We start from the raw sequence: 18,616 nt of genomic DNA, 5'->3' as shown, positions 1-18,616 counted from the left end.
TGAAAAGTGTCGACTCTGATAAACCTTTGGGACTACACGGGCTTATATGGGACGGTACACTAAGTATATGCGTTAAACTCAGTTTCCTCACAGGTGACTCATTAACAAATGCACGATATTTATAGGTAACACCGGTTGATATATGACTACACCTATCCGCACGTCATGAGCGTTTGACAGTTAACGGACCCCCTTCTGTATCGGGAGTTTATTGCTACTTCAGGAGGCAATATTATGTATTCTATCAAGTGGTTTGTCCCGTGAATGTTGCGCGACTTCAAATGCGCTGAGTGCTTGTCTTGTCGTAAAAGAGTTATTATACATCGGCTAAGTATTATACACCTTGTTTAATGACGATTTATGATAATCTACTCACTGGCATGCACACTAAGCAAAGCATTCAATAAAAGTGCTCATATAATTTGTTGCAAAATTCTTTACCTCTTGTCATACAAGGTGTCAAAGTGGGGCTTCGAGATTCAAGTCAGTGTGGAAAACGTGTTTCACTTTATACTTACCTTCGGATTCAAGTCTTCTGGGAAACAACGTTATGAGATTGTGGTAACGTACAATATTCTTTCAGAGAATACTGGATATCGTTGAAGATGGCACACACGAACAACGAAAGCAAACAAGAAGCCAAAGAGACCGACATACTGAAAGAGTCTCTTCTGTTGTCTTGCAGTACGGTCGGACGAACCACGTCCTCCTGCATGGCAGAGAGGTCGGTACAATGGCACGAACATAAACTGTCGGAACAGAAGTCAGAGCTGGACCAAAAGCTGTACAAAAGTATCATCAAAATCAACTCCGAGAGGCTTGAGATCGTGGATGAACTTTCCAAACTGAAAAAGAGCTCGTCGACTGGTGCGTTGGAATCGACTGGAAAGAATGAAGCAGGTTGGCAGAAATGCTGTCAGTAAGGCCTCGCCAAAACAGCCACCAAAAAGCGCCAAGGCTTCAACGCGACCACCGCCGGAAATGATGGAGAGAAGGCGTCAGTCGTACGGCGATATTCAGGGACTCGGAACTTTAAATGGGTCAAGAAAGAAGACATTACTACGTCATTCTGACACTGATTCTAATATCGCTATAACCCTAGGAGGTGATAGTAGTGGCGATGAGTCCAGTGGAGACGATAAAAGACACCATGTTGGTCATGGGCACGACGGGCATGCGTTACACAGGACTATCAGTGTGACGTCATGTCAGTTCGGCAGAGACTGTGGCAGTGCGCGCTCAGAACTCGAAAAGTTTAAAAACGCTACAAAGCGGTACACAAACGAGTTGAGCGGCAAAACTAAGGGAAAATAACTATCAGGATGCGTAACACGCATTAATCATGTTTTTGACAGATTAGAGTGAATATATAATTTGTGCGTAAACATTTTATTTGATCGTTTTTAAAATAAACATCGTTATAAGTGTTGTAAATAATGTAAATGATAAATACTATAGCTCCGAGAAGAAACGGATAAATGAAATCTGAGAAAATAAAATGCGCATTTGAATGCATATTACACAACACGTTATTTTCTTTTTATTATCCAGAATATATTATTAATTACTTGGTTGTGCGCTGACTGTTCTGGCCAGGCCATTAATCGACCATGATTTATTTAAACATGTTTTACCGTGTATATGTGTAAAATTCGGTCATACACGTAATGCAAATGAAATGATGAAATATTCGTTTTTGCTGTCTTATATATCAAACATAGAAAACATGAAATTGAATGAAAACAAAATGCTGTTAAGATGGAGTTATTTCTCGTCACTTTCTTTAAAATTAATGATTGGTTCATTAAATGCGATTGTTTTTCATGTATATGAAAACGTTGTTTGTCCGTTGAATAATTTGTTTTCATTGATTTCATTGTGGTAACCATGGCTGTGTCGCTGAAATCTGTTCATTGGATACACACCATTGTACATGACCATGACCTGGGACCGATTTAGTGCCTGTACTAAGTATTGTCCTAACCTGCTTCGATGCCCCTGGTGTCCGGCGGCATTCCATATGAACCGTTTGATGTTTCCTTTAAGAACCTCGGTAGCCAGTAGAACAATTTTACACCACACATTAAAAAAACACTAGTAATGGATATATGAACAGTAGGTTACTTAAGATCGATTGGTCATTGTCGGCTCGGGTACTACCCCGGGTAAATATACTAAAACGTACCCGGGACATTTAACGTTAAATCGGTCGTTGTCGGCTAATTTTTTTTTTTTTTTTTTTAATTAATTATATTCACATTCATGTCAATTTTCTGTAAAATGACCTCTATATTATCGAAACTCATACTCAAAGAGCATGTTGGTGCAGTTTTTTTTAAAAAGAGAAGTTTGTTTAAGATAATCGGTAGCGCGTTTTACAACATCGGATATTGGGCGGTAATACAACTCGAGTACAGTTTAATATCGACCGGGTACGATTAAGTATATTTACCGTACCCGAGGTACATGTTGGTATACTTAAGAGTACCCGGGGTGCATGCAAGCAGTACCAGAGCTGACAATTACCAATCGAGCGTTACTTAACCAGCCGGGCAGCGGTGTGCGTTGACCGCGTATGCGTTCCAGTTTTTGACATACCAATAGGCATACCTATGCAACTCGAAATATTATGCAACGCGTCACTTTTTTTCGGAACGATATCTCCGTGCATTTAAAGTAACATCAACATTTCGACAGACTATATTTCGGATATATACGAATTGAAAGAAAAAAACAACTGCTTAATTAAGTTTGGCAATTCGCTGAAATTCTTTTTTTGTGCTAAATTCACTGTTTACCGTCCTGATTAAAGCTCTATTTTTGAAACAAAACGCCGCGAACTAGTAACATTGACGTCAGTAAGGTTCTGGTTTTAAACAGGTTATATGTTATATATGTTATAAGTTATACCGCGAATCTTCCGAATAATAATTTAAGTTTACGAATAAGTTCAATAACTCAAAGGAGATGAAAAGCTAAACCGTCGTTTGCTGTATACATTTGTATCATCATTCTTGAAACGAAATGGAGTTTTAAAAAATGCATCGATTGGCTAGTAATATACACTTAAAGTTTGGCATTGAGTTAAATAGAAAATCGATATATTGCTTTAAGGGACCTTTTCACAGATTTCGGCAGCTATTGAAGTTTGTCATTAAATGTTTTATATGGATACATGTGAACATTGGATCTAAAAAGCTCCAGTAAAAACAATAATAAAATTAAAGAAAGAAACTGGGCTCGAACTACTGACCCCTGGAGTAAAAGTCTATTGCTTTGACCACTCGGCGATCCGTGCTCATACAATGAGTGATGTATTTTATAATTTATATAAGCAATCCTCCTAGTTTCATAAAATATAACGAAAACAACAAAACTCTCCAAATTATAATGGATAGTTTAGAGCATGGTTAATGTCAGGGACCTATACAAACAATTTGTTTGTATAGGTCCCTGTTAATGTTCAGCATTACTGTTTCCTCACAAATATCATAACTACAACAAAAATGTGCGAATCTGAAACATTTTTTTAATTTTGTCAATTTACCAAAACGTGAAAAGGTCCCTTAAAGAATAGATTTGTATGTCTTAAACCTATCATGAACTATCGTGAAACTCTACAAACATTAGGTAAAAATAAAAACAAAGTAGAAATCTATAACGCGAAAAAGTATGTCAAAAGCCTCTCTGGTAGAGGTATTGTAAACTTCGTTTAAAGAAAGTATACACTTGGAGACTTTTCTAACGCATCACTTAATCTTATCAATATAGCTCCCTTATTTTTGAACGGTTTGTGTTGAAATTTGGACCAAGAATAATTCAACACATATCTGATTATTCCTGAAAATTTAATTGAAATTGAAAGACAACAAAATATAAAACTTAACAAATTAAAAACGTCACATTCAAAAGTCAAATTCGCAAAATCGTACAACGTTAAATAATAACAATGTGAAAAGTAAAACGCATAAATGTACACGTCTTAATAACCGAACGGCTTGCAACATGCCGATTGAGCCGTTTCGCTCCTGAATATTCATTCGAGCAATATTGTTTTTCTTTAATTACTGTTATATTTTTCTTATGTAAAAACTTACCTAGAATTATGAAATTGAAATTAAATTGGAATAACATGTATTTCGCCTTGGTGATTTTTCTAAAGCAACACTTTAAAAACTTACATATCTCAGTAATGAGTTAATATTATATTTTAAAATTGCACATGTGATCATTTGACTACAATATATGCAAGCTAACGATTAAATCATTCATCCGTGACGATCGGACGCTTTAGCAAGTGGGAAAGGCAGCCTGTAAAATGCAAAGTGCGCGATTGCGCTCCTGAATATTCATACGAGCTAAATTGTTTTGTAAATTAATTTTATGTTTTCCTTGTGTAAGAACCCACCTACAATAATTAAATTGAAATACAACTAGAATTAAATCGCGTTTCAACATTTCCACGTGCAAAAATATGGAACCACATCTACCCCACGTGCTAAAGCGTCCTAATCGTCACGGATGAATGATTGTATCGCGAGCTTGCATAGAACGTAGTCAAGTGATCGTATGTAAAATTTTAAATCAACATCTTTACTCATAACTGAAATATCCAAGTTTGAAAAGTGATGCGTTAGAATAGTCCCCAAGTGTATGTTTAGCTGAATACCAGTTTAAGCGGAAATTGACATTTCGCATTTTCGGCGGACAGGGGATTTAAAAGAACCCAATAAAACCGTGTCGAATCTGAATAAGCAATCTTTCCATTAAAGCGAATTGTCAACATTTTGGCAAAAGGCCAACTTTCAATGTTCATCGATACTTTAGAAAAGTACACATATACTGATATTGCGTCTTAAATACAATGGTTATTTCAAAAGTCAATTTTGTGCAGTGGTGGCGACTTTGCTTTCGCCCCTTAAAGTTTTCAGGGTTCGAGTCCGGGGTAGGCAAATTTTTTATTTTACAATTATTTTAAACTCTTACGAATATCGTTATATTGTAAATAAAGCATATAATGACATTTTGTTTAAATACGAAAACAATATTTAAACAAGTCCCTTTAACAGAAAAGATCAATGCTGACTAATTTTATTTTTTAATAGAACAGAATAGAATAGTTTATTAGACTTAAGCATATAAAGCTCATCGTCATAAACATACATATACAAAAACAGCATGTGTTTGAAGTAAATATTAATTACATCATTTCGACCAAAGATCATTTTAAATATACACGAAATAAAACTGTTTTCGTGAGAGTGTCACGTGTTAGTTAATACCTAATGAACTCATAATGTCCAACATAGTTTTATAAGTGCAATAAATATTACAATATCATGTACCTTTGGTTTTTGCAAGAGAAATATTATAATTGTATACTATATCTTATAATAAATACAAAACAGGATCAGTGCGTGGATAATAAATATGCTCCTTACGTCTCTGTTAAATAAAATAAAAATTGAGCAAGATCGTATAAAATAACAATACAAAAAAACAGCCAGAAAATCAATCGTATTTTCGTATTTAAATAGGTTTATATATATTTAGAGTTGGGAACTGTTGATCATGTTACGGGGATATCATATAAATATTTAATCCATCTATGTTACACCTCGTTAAATATAGTGCAAATAGTGTTTGCTTTTCGAAGGAACCCGGTAAAGTCTTTTCCAAACTTCTTTTCATTGGTCAATATTAAATGAATAAGAATATGGATTCAAATAAACTTCATGACTCACTTCCAGTAAGAGCAAGCTACCGCATAACTCAAATAAGATTAAATGTTACGGAAAACTTACACGATTTTACAGGATATTTGAGTATGATTTTTAAAAACGTTTCAGGTATATCGGCTTACGCAAAAATCCTCGTTTTTTTTAGCGTATGCACTTAATAACAATTTAAAGGGACCTTTTCACAGATTTTGGCATGCATTGAAGTGTATTGTTAAATGTTTAAAAATGATAAATTTAAACATTGGAACTTAATAGTTCAAGTAAAAACGAGAATAAAAAAAAAGAGAAATAAAAAAGAAATCCTATAGTGGGCTCGAACCACTGACCCCTGGAGTAAAAGTGTAACGCTTAGACCACTCGGCCATCCGTGCTCACACAGACAGGAATTATTTTATACTTTAAATAAGCAATGCTCGTAGTGTCACAAAATATAACGATAAAAACAGAACTCTCCAAATAATTTAATCGTTTCGCGTTTGTAACGATTTGTAATTTTCAGGTTTTTAAATCCTCAAAATAATGCATTCAATGAAAATTTTAGAGCATGTTTAATGTTCAGTATTACTGACCACTCTACAACGAAACATTTTTTTCAAAATTTTCAATTTATCAAAACTTGAAGAGGTCCCTTTAAAGGTATTACAGCTTGTCATTAAATACTTTATTAACATTGGATCTAAAAAGCTCAATTATAACACAATAATAAAATTAAAGAAAGAACCATCAACTGGGCTCGAATCACTGACCCTTGGAGTAAAAGTCTAACACTAAGTCCAATCGGCCATCCATGTTCATGAAGTCAGTGATGTATTTTATAGTTTAACGGCAACAACAGAACTCTCCAAATAATTCAATCGTTTCGTGTTGCAACGCTTGATAATTTTCAGGTTTTTTATTGTCAAAAGATGCATGTTATGGATATTTTAGAGCATGGTAAATGTTCAAAATTACTGTTTCCTCCCAAATATCATAACTTCAACGAAAATTTGTGAACCTGAAACAATCTTGTTTAATTTTGTCAATTTACCAAAACGTGAAAAGGTTCCTTTAAATGTACGTATACATGTCGTTAGCGCTGACAAGGTCAGCATATTCAGGTGCTTGGTTTGAATATTATTATAATTTAGTCAGTAATTTGATCAAATTTTAGAGTCTAAAACGAAATTGATTTTCAACATATACTGCAAATATCTAAACCAAACAGTGTTTGTAGTTTGGTCGATTGACCTGAAGCGAACAAACTATCTCTGACGACACTTTCCTCTGCAATTGTATTTTTCGTTTAAAGTGATAGTATGGGCATCTTACAGCTTATGGGTGTCTATCGCAACCGTTGTTTGTTTATGGTGTTTTCACTTCATATACACTTATATTTGTTAATGCAGCATCAACATACTAAGACAATATCCCGGAAAGAGAAAAAATAATGCATTTGAATATCAACCGTACTTTCGTTTTGACAACATGATTCGATTTAGGATGTGAATCTAAATGTAGTTTAAGTGCAGATTCGTTCATACGACACAAAGACACTATTTTGTTTTACGGATCATTTCGGTTTAGAAGACTCACCAGTCACGTAAAATATCGAATATAATATTTATTTTTTAAACAACTGGTAGCAAGATGAGTTGCAGATAATTGGTCAGTAACCACATTTTAACTAACTCTTTTGACCTGTTCATTCTTTTCAACTCAATTCAACAGTGAAAAATGCCCATAATATCACTTTAAGGAAAGTCTCTTTTTAGCGGCGACGGGAGATTATGCGGCAAGCGTCGCACCTGATTAGCCTGTGCGAACTGAGCAGGACCAACACTTAACGCACATGTATTTCACCCCGTTTTCCCAGACTGGGACCCATAAAAATTTATTGCTTGTTGAAAGTCATACATTCGTGCATTTTAAAATCGTTAAATATGCGGCTGATTCCGTTTCCTCCAAATCTTTATGTCCATTAAATAATATTCGATCAGATGGTTTGATTATCGTTTATCATAATAGCAATAATGCGAACAGCATATTTGAAACATTTTGTTTATATAAGAAAGAAGTCATATATACACTTCGTCATGTATTTATTTCATTTCATTATATCATATCATTTGAATGTCATAAATGCATTGAGCATAAAAACCAATGGTCAATAGAACAATTAGCTATAAAAAGCAATTAGTTGTTTTTATAACACAAGGCAAAAGCAACAAAGAAAAAATGCAAACACCCGTATAGTAAACTCATGTCCTAACATTAACAAAGGATCTTTTGCAACAAAAGCAACTTTCTACAAGAAATCACATGTTGTAAATACGTAAACTGTTCGTATTTCCGTACACTGCATCTCAGAAAGTAAATGAGACTTTGCGTAGCTGATGTCATTTGTACAAACTGCAGATCAGCAAAGAACGACACGTAAGTCCGGGTTCCGGTGTCTGACTAGCGGATAGCGTCTGTTGCAAGCTGAACGCTGCGACGAGGCCCTTCAAGCTCTTCCAATAACATTTTGAATCGTAGAACGCAAGGGGGTAGCGATATCAAATGTTCAACGGCTTTTGAAGGTTCTGGACACATCGCGACTCTGTCTGTTGAACAAGACATTGCCGAGTTGACATGAGTAGCGACGTTGCTGGTTCTCTGTGCGCGCAAGCATCAAACGTTCTTTTTTCGTAATAACGCTCGAACGTGCCCTTTTAGTACTATATTTTTGTTCAGTGTTCTCCTTTACATCCTCAGGCGTTTCGTCACTACAAGTATTGTCTCTGAGCAACACTTTTGCGAATTTCGCACGAGGTGAGTTGCGACCTTGTTCTTTTATGGCTTCGCGCTTTCCAGTTTTGACCTTAATTTGTGACAGCACGTATTTGAGTTCGTTCATCTCTTTGGTCATCTTGGCTAACGTCTCCGTCTGTTTCGACTCCAAACTGCTGATGATTCTCTGACACTTATTTTCCGACACCTGGTTTGCCTTCTCCGCCAGGCTGGTAAACGTTGAAATGTTTTCTGCTTTGCTGATTACCAGCGGTGCTAACAATACTCTGTCCATTTTGCAAGATTCCATTTTATTTAATGTCTATTAATATGCTCTCAGGCACAAATACAAAATAATATTCTTCTCAAAGTTTTTTAACAGTGCTCGTCTTGGCGTTCACTTTAGAACTGATTTCTTGTAAGATCACAATGATTACTTTTATAGAGAAAATTTCGCCCAGTTGGTTTTCATGGGGGGCAAGTTAACACACACCCGAACAGCACGTATTACCCCATTGTAAACACTTTTCTTTTCTTATTGAATGTCAGCTTTTGTTTATCTGTCTCTTAATCAACCGAGCTCAATCACAAGACGCGCTAGGTCAACAAGGTGATTTCGATTTTCATTTCTTCGAGGGGGCCAATTCCGAAGTAGTTCGACGTGTAATGAAAACGTCATGCCCTGATACTTAACGCGGCCTGGCGAGTAATACTATACTCACAGTGGGTCTTAATGAACTTAATATAATGAACTATTGTCTTTGTCGTTTGACGAACACCCTAGACATTTGTGGTTTACTTTCCTGCTGTTTACCAAATTGTAAGTCAATAAAAACAAACAATCAATGATTTTACACGATATTTTGCGTTACATGAAGCGTATTTTTATGGGTTGGTTATAGTTTTTTTGCATGCACTTTGACACGTACCTTAGCAAATAAGACACTCGTCTCGTGCGCGATTAATGTGTTTACTCGTACGCAAAATGCACTTAAAACCGTTACGTTGCAAGAAACGTTTCTAGGTTTTCAAGAGTTATCTATTTAAACAAATGTTTATATAAACAGTTAAATTAATACATTTTTTTCACGTGTTCCAGTTTATTTCGCGTTTTAATTAAATCTGAACAAATAATAAAGAATGTGTCCAGAATTGAAAACAAACCTTGCACAACTGATTAATTGACAGAATGTCGTTTATGAATTTTTCAAAGGGATCTTTTCACGTTTTGGTAAATTGACACACACACACGAAATTGTTTCAGATTCGCACATTTTCGTTGTAGTTATGATATCTGTGAGGAAACAGTTATACTATGCGTCTTTTGATAATTTAAAAACCTGACAATTATAAAGCGTTGCAACGAGAAACGATTGAATAGTTTGGAGAGTTCTGTTGTTGTAATATTTTGTGACACTACGAGGATTGCCTAAATAAATTATCAAATACATCACTCATTGTATGAGCACGACTGTCCGAGTGGTCTAAGCCTTAGACTTTTACTCCACGGATCAGTGGTTCAAGTCCAGTTCCTTTTTACTTTCTTTAATAATTGTATTCTTTTTACTTTTTATACTGGAGCCTTTTAGATCCAATTATGTTGACATTTATCAATATGAAGCATGACACACTTCAACTATACTATATGCCACAATCTGTGATCGAATAGGTCGTTTAACAAAAACAGTTAATAGTAAGGATTCTTTGATTTGTGTTAATCTTTTATATAATATCGTTGCTCACATATCGTCATTTTTTAGAACAATTTGCGGATGACAATTGTATCTTGTACATGTATTACAGTTTCAGAATTGATAATATATTACATATTTTCACCAACTACGACGTGAACATGTTGCTTTTATTTAAATCATTTTACTGAAATACAAACTCGTTCATAACTCACAAATGAATTATGCAATTTTATACCATATCGAGGACACGTGGTATTGCGTATTTGAGTAACATATCTTTTTAAACGGTATGCATCATGGGTCGGATTTCAATACAACAACTCAATTTACGCACATATTTACGCACATCCGAGTCAGGCGTTTAACGAATCAAATTAACTGAACCGGATATTGAGTTATTGGCGACTAGTATGTAATACGTTTTTTTTTCGCTTATGGGAGGAGAAGTTATTTTACGGATCAATGTATAATATATTGTTGTTGTCAGAATATCTTGCATAGTGGTGATTTTTTGTGTGTAAATTAGTGTAAATAAGTACTGCATTTGTGCCTATTACATTTACTACAACATTTATTGCCAATAATGCAAAGCTTATTCTTTTAATAAATAACTAATCACAGGGACTGGGCAATAATAACAGATCACAGGGACTGGGCAAATACGCGAACTGGTGAAACTTTCTGGTTTTGTATAAAAACAAAACATAATCAAAATATATTTATTTTGTGTTTTTTTGTAACAATAGCGCAGACTTTTGTTGTTCGAGTTTTGGTTAACGCGTATTTTCTTCAATTTTAAAAGATGACAGCGATTACACGGTTTATTGCTTTTTTCATAACCGTTACACTACCGTCACTTATTAATATCTTAGTTAGAAGGTGATTTGTCAAGCGGTTCCGTAGTGTAGTGGTTACACGCTCGCTTCACATGTGAGAGGCCCAAGGTTCGAGCCCCAGTTGAATCAAATTCTATTATTTGTGTTCTATGTAAACATTTTTGTTTTGATGTAGACATTTTAGATTAAATAAATATGCTGTTTTATTGTAACCATTTTTTTTGTTTTTATTATGCCCATGACATATATGTGTGAGAGGGTGGGGGGTTCGTTAACACATTAAAACTTGTACAGTGTTTTCATATCAATGAGTACTCAACCCCTATCGTAAATGAGCAACGTAAGAATATGTTCAGAATCATCTCCCCTTGAAGTTGAGAAAAATATGAAATTACGCTTACAAGATGAAGCAGATTTTTTTAAACCTACACAGTTCTGTTCCATTAATGAAAACTGCACACGGATGCCAGTAAAAAAAGGAAACCAATGTAAATAAAATAAACTATGAAATATTTGGGGTTACAACACAAAATCATAGATAATGGTTATTTGGGGGTTATAACACAACATCATAGAAAATGGTTATTTGGGGGTTATAACACAAAATCATAGATAATGGTTATACCAGAATCTTTTTCTATTTTGTTTAAAATAATCGGCAAATATATTAATATTTACAGTAGAAAAAAAATCGTTCCATGTTACTTCATTGAGTGTCTTTTACACTGAAATTCCCGACGCACTTTAGTGCTTTGCATCAATACTTATCATGTTAAACTAGTGAAACACATGTACAAGTTAACATGTATTTGGATTTCTATCAAGGCATAGTGCAAACACGCATACGTAATTAACGTGTGTATTCGACACGCGTAAGACGTTTACAGGATGATGCCACCAAAATGTTTAAAAATGTGCTGAACGTCATTCGATCACGTGTCTTCTTAATACACTTGAAGTAATCGTTGAAATAAAGTCGGACCAGTTCTCCTTACAAAGTGTCATAATATATACCCGCTATATGTTTGCCTTACTTTTGAAATTCCCTTATTACTTTAAAGGGGCCTTTTAACGTTTTGGACAAAATTTAAAAAAACATGTTTTAGATTCGTCAATTTTCGTTGTTATTATGAGATTAATGAGGAAACAGTATAACTGAACATTTACCATGCTATAAAATATCCATTATATGCATTTGTTGACGATTTAAAAACCTGAAAATCATAAAGCGTTGCAACGCGAAACGATTGAATAATTTGGAGAGTACTGTTGTTGTTATATTCTGTGATAATACGATGATTGCTCATATAAAGTATAAAATACATCACTCATTGTATGAGCACGGATGGCCGAGTGGTCGAAGCGGTAGACTTTTACTCCAGGGCTCGAGCAGCCCAGTTGAGGGTTACTTTTTGTGCTTTCTTTAATTGTATACTTGTTGTTTTTACTGGAGCTTTTAAGACCCAATGCTTACATTTACCAATATAAATAATTAGATCACAAACTTCAAAACATGCTAAATATATGTGAAAAGGTCCCTTTAAATAATATGGCCTTTCATATTAAATAAGGCTGAGCTGCTAAGTCCATTTCATAACATAATTGCGAAATAACGTTGCAAAATTGCGGCTACACAAAATTGGTGAAACTGAAGGCATACAACCAAGACCTAGTTCCATGTTTAAAAGCCAATAAACCCTCAAAATCAACGAATATTTCGTACACTATTACGAAAAATAAAGCTAACACGTAAACAAATCAATGTTCCTTATAGCATAAGCAAAAATTTCAACACTAGTTGTGGTATAGTAAGGCAGATTTAACAAGATACAAAATGCTCTTTTTTGTTTTGCGGGTCAATATATTCAACACATGTTCATGAACCAAGTTTGTCTTCGTGTGTCGTATGAATAGATATTGTATTGTGAAAATTAAAATTGAATATATTGTGCCACAAAAACATAAAAACGACCATTTTGTATCTCGTTAAATCTATGTAACCATACCACATCTCGCGTTGTAAATTTGGCTATTGCTATAAGAAATACTGTTTTTTATGGATACAATTTATTTTACAAAATATTTTGTAAATTATTTCGTTGATTTTGAGTATTTATGTTACTTTAATGGATGTCGTTATCAGGAGAGATTTGGTATTTGAGAGGAAGGAATATTTAATCATGACTGAAATATGACCTAATAAATGTTTACACCGGCGTCATATAAGTTTTTTTAACGGCTCGAGAGTATGGCAAGCGGTTCGACGCATAATCCCAAGAAACTAGGTTTTTCATGAGAACCTAGGTTCTCAGAATGAGAACCTAGGTTCTTATGAGAACCTAGGTTTTCAAATGAGAACCTAGGTTGTCATGAGAACCTAGGTTCTCATTTGACAACCTAGGTTCTCATGAGAAACCTAGTTTCTTGCGGTTCGACGCTTAATCCCAAGAAACTAGGTTTCTAATGAGAATTCTCGCTTGAAGATTGCACATTGCTTCAAGAACCAAAGTTTTCAAATAAGAACCTAGGTTTTCATGAGAACCTAGGTTCTCATTTGAAAACCTAGGTTCTCATGAGGACCTAGGTTCTCGCTTGAAGATTGCACATGGCTTCAAGAACCCAAGTTTTCAAATGAGAACCTAGGTTTTCATGAGAACCTAGGTTCTCATTTGAAAACCTAGGTTCTCAGAATGAGAACCTAGGTTCTCGCTTGAAGATTGCACATGGCTTCATGAACCCAAGTTTTCAAATGAGAACCTATGTATTCATGAGAACCAAGGTTCTCATTTGAAAACCTAGGTTCTGAGAACCGAGGTTCTCATGAGAAACGTAGTTTCTTGGGATTATGCGTCGAACCGCTTGCCATACGAGAGCGTATGTACGGCGTTGTTTCATTTCGGCCCGACATTGGCATACTGCCGTCATCCCACCCACATTTGCCCGATTTAATAGGGTCTATCACTACTTCAACTATACTTTTTTGTGAGTGTACAATGCAGAACTTTATATCGCGACACAAGCAAACACTATTAGGTGTCAGAGTTGCCTCTCGCAATGGTCGAGTTCACCATTTTAAACATTGTATTTAAACAAATGAACATGTGCAACAAGCTGACAGAATGCAAAAGCAAATAAAGAATTTGAAGGAAGTATGAAATGTCGATCGACTGATTGACTGTTTTAAGAGGAAGACGACGACTCAGTTTTATAAAAGAATCTTAACTACTGATGATATGTCACACTTGATGATTTTTGTTTGTCATAAAAGGTATGCTGTAGCTACATTTTGTTTAGGTGGCGGGGGGGGGGGGGGGGGGGGGGTAAAAAAAGCTCAAAAGTATTGACCACAAAGGCTTAGGAAAAAAATATTGAATGAAACTTCTGCATCTCTTTCAGCGAGCACAATGTAGTAACTATATGATCGAAAACACTGACTGAAGAACTTTGGGAGGATTTCAGAGGCAACTTAACCCATTGATGCCTAGTGGACTCTCCCATCCTTCCATATTGGATCAATTTATTTTCAATATTAGGGGTGTCTGGTATACTTTTTTCTATATTTAGAATATTTCATAAAGAAATTCATTTAAGCAAACAGCGCAGACCCAGATGAGACGCCGCATTATGCGGCGTCTCATCTGGGTCTACGCTGTTTGCAATGTCCTTTTTTCAGGACGCTAGGCATAAATGGGTTAAATAACGACAATTTGAATCACCTCCATGGATTGGAAAGACACATTTGGAAAACTGAAATGAAAACGAAATCGTATGTGAAAAAACGCTTTATTGAGAGTTTAACAGGTTTACTCATTTTTATTTGTTTGTGTGTGTACAAATATGTCTCGTCTAATGCCTTTGTTTTGTGTATAGTTGTTTGGCAATTAGTTCCTTGACAAAAATACAGCTCCACATTGCTTAATACGGTATCCCTCCTTCGTCTGTAGCTGTAATACAGATAAAGGTTTTCTCTGTACATATCTCAATATCTTACTTACATTTGCATCGGGCGATTTTGAATGCGAACATTATAAAATGCATTTCTAGTTAGAGCAATATGCTGAGACCTTTGACACAAACGACCATGTAACATATGCATGTATTTATCTTTAAGAGGGAGATGAATAGTTAATTGTTATATGACTTAAATATTAGAAATATGCAATTTCACAATAAATGCTTCTGTTTCATTCGCTGTATTTTTTTTTCGATTTACTATTCTATCTTTAACCTTCGTTTTATGAAATGACATGACCCGCATGCCCGCACGGGTGATTAAATTTCATTCTATTATTATGCTTAGTATCAATTGCTTAGATAAAACTTCAAAACAGATATTGTTTAACCACATTCGCTTATCTGATCTAACTGTAACGAGATTTTTTAAATTCAACCCTTTAAATTTGTATTGTTTTACAGTTTGCCAGTTGACCGTCCACTATTTTTTAGTCGACACATGAGTGTTAATTTTAACACGTGGTGTTCATGCTTTGAAGTTATGAATGGCATTATGTAAACGCTTTGCATTAAACTCGAATCGCCGCACAGACAAACATTAAAACTGTATTTCATGTGAAATGGCGGACAGTGGACTATTTGACGATGATTTTGATATATATACAATTGGATTTACCGAGAACCAGTACCAGGCCTCAGCCGAAATCATAAGCCCGCCTCCCTCGGATGTGAACCGTGCGTTCAGTTCTCCTGCCTTGGACTATGCCGAAAGACATAACAGGGGAGAGGAAAAAAGCTTCCTCGACCACAGCTTCAACCTTGAGAGGCAAAGATCAAGGTCGGTCAGCAAAATACACAACAACATTTTGGGACTTGTGTTTGAATTGACCGAGAGACGAAAAGCGGTTACACCGCTAAGCAGGTCCATGAATTCGGCGGATTTTGCGAGACCTAAATCGAGTGACAGCGGTTCGTCATCGTCTTCGTTGCCGATAATCGAGGTGCAGCAGCTTCCGCCAATGTCACAGGCCAGTAAGTCCGTGCCGAATATCACACACGACGAAGATATATTCAGTGGGTTTCCTGATATTTTTGCACCGACAGGAGGACTGGATAAGAAGCCCGGTAATACTAAAAAGCAAAGGAGAGCGTCCATACAGACCAGTGCTGGCAGTTCGAAACGGTTTTCTCAACCTCCCAGAGGGTCAATTTCAGCTTCTTCTTACAAGGAGCCCAGTTTATATGGAATAGTGGAGGAGGCAGTGAGACGTAACAGACAGAAAAGGGCAGACGAAGAGGAAAAAAAGAAAGCGCTTCTTAAAATCAATGAAACACAAGCCGGAAATGACATAAAACAAGACGGATCGGAGAAATCTAACGGCGTTCGTTTATCATCGGATGGAAACAAGCCAGTGACTGAGGATGAAAATGTTCGAAATAAAGAACCGGAGAAATCATTCGGCGTTCGTTTTTCTTCTGAGGAAAAACATTCAGCGATTGTAGATGAGAATGTTAACAATGATCTTAATGTACCTGATAATTTTGCTGATGATCAAGCATTAGAAAAGTGGAAAGCCTTGACTAATAAAATAATAGACGCACGCAATCATGTTAGGGAGCGACGGCCATCGTTGTTTAATTATAGGACAGCGATTCCGGGACCAAACGGCGGGAAAATAAAGATGTCTTATTGTCAAAGTTCCTACCAAGAAAGGGCGGAAAAACAGCGAATAACCAACATCCGTAGAAGGCATGCCTCCCAAACCAACTGCGGGCCACTCGATTACAATAAACTAAGGAGACAGATCTTGAAGGGTGGGCGGAGTGCCACGTTATCATTCTGACTTTTGATGCACATCAGAACATTTCAGTGTTCTATCATTAACATTATATTGACATTTGTTCTTGACTTTTTATATATTTGTTTATATATTTGTTTAAGTAGTATTATTTTAATATTTTATTTATAATATCATGTATTTACTTCATCATGTCAATTTTATTTATTTATTTATTACTCTTGTTATCTGTTTTTCGTTTGTTGGAATACAATTTTAATTTTTCTCGGATACTTGTTTATTTACTTTAATGTAAAGAGAACCGAGCAAGCCTCGGTGATTTTTGCACACGTATATTAATAATGGGGTCTAGTGTTTACAACAGTGATTAACCCCAAGTCGCATACATAATAATAATCTCTAGTTTTGGCATTTATCGTGACCTTCAAAAGAAACCTCAAATTGTATTTTAACCATTTTCAACATGCTCAAGCAGCATAAGGTAGTGTACAGTTTGGTTGAGATCCTCCGCAGAATGCTCCGATATAAATTTCAAAACTACTGTTTAATAATAGTTTTCGTTTCTCAAACGGCTTTTTAAAGATTTTTTGCGCGGAAGAATCAGTTAAGAAAAATGGTACTAGTTTGCAAATGAATATAACTTTATTCATTGTTCATTAAAACAATAGAATGACTGAAATAAATATTAATTGTCCGCCGATCAAGAAGAACAAAAACTAGCCTGAACTATTGATTGATTGAATAAATTAAGAAAGCCTGCGTGTGGTTGCGTGCCAAATTCACTGTCAACACTTTTAACAACGTGTTGATTTTCCATTGAGCGCAGCAGGTAAAGTGAAATACAATCAGCCACTGGCGGTCTGTCCAGTAAGCTGAGGTTTGGTGAAGTGTGGGGAGTCGATCAACGGGCGGATTGCAAAACATACTTAGATTAATCCTGTTTATAACTGGAATTTCATGTATGTTTTTTGTTTACATCTCTTATATTTGAAAATAATTGGGAACAACTTCCCACAGTTATTTACCTCAGTCTATATATATATTGACATTGTAACGACTTCTAATTTAGGTGCAAACACAAACTATTTCAATACAGGTAACTGAAATAATAGTTATTGAGGTGTTGCCTTGTGAAGGGTCGGCGCCGAAAGGTCTCTTTACTTTGAAAACTCACACTTTAAGTAGATTTGATTATCTTTCTGAATTTTTTCGGTGGTGTCGTGGGCAAATTTATACTCCAGAGATACCTAAATCACCGAATGTCACACATTGAATCACAAATATTCAGTGCGTTTTGAATCGAATCAGTTTTGAAATTCGTGATATCTTGATCTTTACTCTATCAGGCGTCGTTGGATATTTGTTTTATTGTATAAATGCATGACTCGCTTTTACTCCCTGCAAATTTTCTTAGTGTAGCTGTAATTAGGTCATCCCGCTCAGAAATTTTGCAGCTAGTTAAGTCGAGATATAGAGTGAATATCAATACGATATTAACTCAAGTTACTTTCTTGGTGATTGGCTGGTTTAATTTTTATATTAAAGAAATAAAGGGTATAAAACGGCAAAAATACCTGCTTCGGCATGGACGTCACTATTCTGACTATCACGTTATGACCCCCTCTGTTTCAGCCACTATACTGCCTCTGTACGAAAATTAATGTCGGGAGTGTTCTTATAACACTACCATGTGAGGTAAGGATCAGATAATCTGTATTTGATTTAACCCTTTGCATGCTGGGAAATTTGTCGTTTGCTTAAATGTCGTCTGCTGAATTTCTAAAATTAGCATTTTCTTAGATTTTTTTTAAAAGAATACTATCAGAATAGCAAACAGTTTGGAT

Source organism: Dreissena polymorpha, chromosome 11 (assembly GCF_020536995.1).
Source record: "Dreissena polymorpha isolate Duluth1 chromosome 11, UMN_Dpol_1.0, whole genome shotgun sequence".
Classification (NCBI taxonomy): Eukaryota; Metazoa; Mollusca; class Bivalvia; order Myida; family Dreissenidae; genus Dreissena; species Dreissena polymorpha.
Note: the sequence above shows the minus strand (reverse complement) of the source record.